General features: G+C 36.6%; 1 pseudogene; it reads right to left on the bottom strand.

Moving 5' to 3' along the window:
• Nucleotides 1–1,972: 1,972 nt before the first annotated feature.
• LOC149802262 (prostaglandin reductase 1-like) lies at nucleotides 1,973–5,124 on the bottom strand (annotated as a pseudogene).
• Between the last annotated feature and the right edge of the window lie 876 nt (nucleotides 5,125–6,000).

Below are 6,000 nucleotides of genomic sequence, written 5' to 3'. Positions count from 1 at the left end.
GCGCGTTGTTTGGTTATGATCTAGGTAAGATCAATTTTGTTTTTTAGTGGATGTTTTCCATCACGTCCGCGCTTTCAGTATAAATTAAAAATCGTTCGGCAGTCTAGCTACCCTTGTTGATTGATCAACACCACCAGAATGAACACCAGACTAGCTAAACTGCTTGAACTTCATGTACACCTGGAATATGCCAGGAGTATAGTGAATGAGCTGGCTGCAGAGGCCATCGTAGAAGAGGGAAGAATGAAAGAGGAGGAGAGAAGAAACAAAGAAGAGGAGGAGAGAAGAAACAAAGAAGAGGAAGAAAAGGAGAGAGGAAATTTCAGAATCCCAGAGACAGAAGATTGGGGATCTGAAGCCACTTATCCCTCCTCTGCTCTCTCCCCAAAAATAGCGAAAGGAGACTGGGGAAGAAGATGTGTGTGTGGTGCCAGGCCTGGAAGGTGCCATGATTAACCAGGTATCATGGAGTTCGAGAAAACAAACAGCCCTTTTCATGGCTACCCCAATCTCTAGAATAGATATAGTAATCTATTTGCCAATGTGTGTATGTAGAGTAGTGTGAATATAAATACTCACTCTTTTTTTATAGTGTTTGTGTTTGTGTTTGTAAGCGCTCACGTACGTTTGTGTGAATAGTAGATTTGGGTTTAATTTTAATGCTTTGCGTGTGTGGATAGTAAATTTGGGGTTTCATTTTAATGCTTTGCGTGTGTGAATAGCAGATTTTGGGTTTGTTTATTGCTGCTTCACGTATGTGGATAGCAGATCATATGAAATGAGAAAAGTAGGGGATGTTTTCCTTCACGTCCGCGCTTTAACTATAAGAACCCACAAGGTTTGATGTTGGAACCATTCTACGGAATAAAGACAAGGAAGATGGTAGCTGTAACAGAATTGTTTAACCAGTTGAAGGACATTTGGTATTGGATGGTGGATGGAGCTTATGCAGTGGAAAGGATTGAACGAGAATGGAAGCATGAAGTTACCCGAGATTTTGTCAGAAGGCAAGTGACCAACCTGAAATTAGCTATGGATCTGGTGAAAGAGATGATAGAAGAAGAAGTAAAAAGACTAAGAGGCTTTATAGATCCAGAGTATGTAAAGACTGGTCACTTAAAGGAAGCCATGGATAATGTGATAGAAGTAAGGTGCTTTTTGGAAGACGTAATGGAATGGACAGAGTGGTCCTTTGTCAAAAAAGGCCTGGACCAGCTTAAGAAATCGGAAGAACTTATGAGAAAAGTAATGGAGGAAGAAGTAAAGAAGATCAAAGACAAGTGGAATAAAGAACGAAAGGATAAGGAAAACTTAAAGAAAAAAGAGGCCTTTGACAAACTCAACAACAATTGGATCATAATACAGGAGAAATTCCGAGCAATAGGTCATCCAGACTGGATGCCAGAGAAGGAGAAGAAGAAAGGAATACTGGTAAAAGTGAGAACTTGGTGGAAGCAGTGGAGGAAATAAAAGAAGATGATGATGAACCAAAGGCCCTTTTCAGGGCCACCCACATTTCTCGAAAAGAGATAGACTTTCAATTGCCTACCCCATTTGTTTTTGTAATTTTTTTTTATTTTTATTTTATTTTATTTTATTTATTTTTTTATTTTTAAAAAAAAACAAAAAAAATCCCATGTTCAATTCCCCTTGTCCCTAGAATTGCTTTTTTTCTCCCATGTTAAATTTCCCTTGTCCCTAGACTGACCCACACTCTATTCCCATGTTCAATTCCCCTTGTCCCTAGAATGTCCCAGCAATTTTTCCCATGTTAAATTTCCATTGTCCCCAGAGTGTCCCAAGGTGTTTTAATGGTAAGTCCCATTGTCCCTAGGGTGTCCCACTTAACTACTCACGCGTACCTGTTCATTTCCCTTCAATGATGAAGTATTTATGGCACTACAACAATAAGCATTATTACAACAGCAACAACAATTACTATTACCATTACTACTGCAACTAATAATAATTATTAGTGATGATGATTATGATGACGACGAAGGCGATAATAGATGGGTATCCTCACCTCTTTCACCAACTGTACCATCTCATTCAAGGCAGCTGGCCATTTAGAATGGTAGTAGTAGACAAGGAAAGCCTGAACCGTGAGTGTTTTCTTTAGCATTGTGTGGTAGGGCAAGGAGCCTGGGTGATGGAAGGGTAAAAAGGAAAGTAATGAAAACAAACAATTATGGCAGTCAAGTTTTATCGTAAAATATGAAAAGTTGAGATTTTCAGGCAACAGTGGGTTTCATCCAGTAAAATTAAAATTAACATCGCATGTTTTCACTTCACCTGAAAGTCACAGGACCGATTATTTGCAATGTATCTGGATGTCAGACTGACATAAATCAGGAATAAATAAAATTACAGGAATAAATAAAATTACATATTTTCCAAATTTTATCAAAACATCCCAAAATAATATTGATAGTTTAATGTAGAGAAATAATCCTACTTAGAGATTTTAATTGACATTGCGATAGTTATTATCGAAAGATTTATTACCTTTATGCCATTTTTTGGATTTATTCGTCATTACCCTTCCTGACTCTAAAATTATCTATGTAATGATGTAAGGTCATCCCCTACTGACGTAAAAGGCCTAACAGATGCGAGAAAATGAACCAGAATGACCCCGACAATATCTAATACACTACTTGACCAATTCAAGATAGTTTATTGTTTATTATGTCCATTTCCGAATCATCACATTCATATTATGAACTCTACTTACATAACGTCAAGTTAGTATAAAACTTATTACACTAAGAAGGTTAGTATAAAACTTATTACAATAAGAAGGTTAGTATAAAACGTATTACACTAAGAAGGTTAATTTAAATCTTTTAACAAAAGACAGATTGCCTTCCAACTTGTGACGTTTCCAGTATGTACTCACTTGTTCATACAATTTAATTTTTGTAACCTTATTGGCATACAGTGATTGATAATAATGATAAAATAGAAAGTTTAGAATTACAAAATATACTATGGGGGTGGGGCTATTAAAGTGTGTTCAGACAGAAATCTTCTGTATATAGACAATTTAGACCACACAATTACACCTAATTGCATAACTGATAACGACAACTTACTTAAGAGTGAGTGAAATAGACTGACAGTGTGCCTGTGTGAATATATAACTATTTGTATATGTCAAGCCATGTATGTGTCTGCGTGTGTGTGTGAGTCGGTGTGTGTGTGCCTACCTATAGGCTGATTGTCATCCATTCCGTAGGTAGACATTGAACCACATACTGCTATTCGTCCTTTCGTTTTCATGAAGGACAAGATGTTATTTGTGAATTCTCCACCCACCTGTAAAGAAAGATGTCAAATAATTAAAGAAAGAGCTTTGAAAGTTGAAAGCCATCCTTCCAAACGAATTGCTCTCCCTCCCTCTCTACCTCCCTCTCTACCTCCCTCTTTCTCTCCTCCTCACTCTCTCTCCCTCACTCTCTCCTCCTCCCTCTCCCCCTCACTCTCTCCCCTTCCCTTGCTTCCCTTCACTCTCCCTCCCCCTCCCTCTACCCTCCCTCCCTTTCTCTGTACAACACAAAGCGTCGTAGAGGAAAATAATTTGTATGCTCCCCCAGCCTTCGTACCCTTAGTAACTCGAAATATGCCCGTCATTCCCTTAGTCTGTTGAATTTTTGCAATCACTTAAGAGTTTCTATCTTACCCTAGGACAGAAGCATCCATCGAATTCATTCATCCATCCATCCATCTAGTTCATTCATCCATCCATCTAATTCATTCATTCATCCATCCAAATCGCGAATATACATAGTTTAAGTATTTGTGAAAAATAGACGTGCAGGACTATAACTGCATACATTCATACAAAAAGACCATGTCCAGTTCGATCACGCGCCAATCCAAGTATAAATAATTCACTAGTCGCTCAATCCATAAAAAAGTGAAAGGAAGAGAGAAGAAGGACCGTTTCAAGCATATCTGTCTTTGAGAAAAAGAACTTGATGAGGCATGTTTACGTTATCAAAATAGCAATCGACTCCTTCCGGTGCAGCTTCCGACAACGCTTGTTCAAGAGTGACTTCTTTGTAATTAAAGGCATAGTCAAAGCCATATTCTTTGATCAAGTCGCACTTTTCTTTACTCCCAGCAAAACCAATAACTTTGCATTCCTGAAAGAAAGATGGGTACATTTATCCAGCTGTTTTATCTTTTCATCCGATTGAGTCTTTATAGGTATGCATAATCAGACTGTTGCCTAAATATAAACACAAGTAGTAATACATTTGGTCAGACTGAAGCTACGTCATCGTTATTATAAACTCCAGAGCAGAAAGACCAAGTTAATGTTACAGTGTACTAACCTCAATAGCTAATGTAATGACTTCCAGAGTTAAAATGTAATAACTTCAATAATTTGTAAAATCTAATAACTTCCATAGTTTTTGAAATCCAATAGTTTATATTGTTAATTTTTAAGACAAATCCAAACCTTTAATTTCGCAATCTGTCCAGCAACACTTTCTGTAGCCCCAGCAGCCGCAGTTACGATAAAACGTCTCTCCTGGTTTGACTTTCAACACGTCCATTACTCCAATGTAGGCTGTTCATCTAAGATCATATATATATATATATATATATATATATATATATATATATATATATATATATATATATATATATATATATATATATATATATATATATATATATATATATATATTCAAGTAATTTTAGCACAAATCTTGGAATGACCTGATGTTAATTTGGTTAGTCGCTAAGGCGGTGGTGCAATGAAGTGGAAGTGAGAGAGGAACCCCGAGAAAAACAATACATTTTTGCTAGGCGACCACTTGAAAATGGAGTAAAAAAATATCTAATACTGATGTTAGGTCTTTAAAAGGACTCGGACCGATTTTAGTATATGATGTTGAATGAATGAATAAAGAAGACAACTATTTTCTGTTTAGCAATATCAAGTTCACTCTTCCAAGTCTACAGAAAAACGAGTAAGAAGTTTCTGTAGATTTCAGGCAGATTATTGCGCTTGTAAGCCTTCGGAGTGACTGTCAGTCATATTCAAATGTTGTGGCAATATGACTGTGTCAAACACTTACTGAAGGCAAATATCTGGAGTTGTGTCATTTTGGATAAAATAGTGCATATGAAAGTATTACGCAAGACCCCCATCGAGCTGCCAGTGTGCATGTACCAAAGCGACAACAAACTTTCCAAAACAAAACAAAAACCAGCAGGAAAAAAACCGTAAGTAATGCCGTACTGCTGAAATTTTGTGTAGTTTCAACACGTATCAGAGTGCTTCCATGTTTTTGATCTCCAGTCTAAGTTTAAACTTCTTGGTTTGGTCTCTAATTCTGAGGACTTCCAATGGGACCAATGTTTCCTGGTTATATACATCTGTCTTTTCATACCCAGTCAGTATGCAAATGATTATTGTTTGAATGTCTTACTAGTTTCAGCGCTATGGTCACGGGTTAATCCCCTTTGGGGTACGGATGTAAATTCGTATTTATGTACCCATTATGTCAACGTGTGGTTATAGGATGGGGTATCTGAATAGTTGCCATGCTATGATCAAGTGGTAGGTTAAGACAATTATGACAATGGAGATGGAATTAAATCAAACATGAACTATCTTGACATGTAGCAAGGATATGTACTAGCTGTACAGTAAGTTGGTCAAGTAGCATATTAGATATTGTCAGGATAATTCTGGTTCATTTTCTCGCATTAATTAGGCCTTAAAAATTATTTACGATCATATTCATATAATAATACTCAGAAGATAGGAATGAATTAACTAGTCTACTTAAGGCTTACTAATTTAGGGTAAGAAATGAAGAGAAAAACAAGAAAATGAAACGAGAAAGGAAAACAGTATTATTCATTTACAGCATGCGGCGCTTTTAACGTCATAATGCTGTTTATAAATGCAGTTTTATTTAACTCCAAAAGGACTGGAGAAAACCTATAAAGCAGCTTTATTCTTATAGTATAATT

This window comes from Sinohyriopsis cumingii, chromosome 4, assembly GCF_028554795.1.
Source record: "Sinohyriopsis cumingii isolate HCF-2022 chromosome 4, ASM2855479v2, whole genome shotgun sequence".
Lineage (NCBI taxonomy): Eukaryota > Metazoa > Mollusca > Bivalvia > Unionida > Unionidae > Sinohyriopsis > Sinohyriopsis cumingii.
Note: the sequence above shows the minus strand (reverse complement) of the source record. Positions and strands in the feature narration are given on the sequence as shown.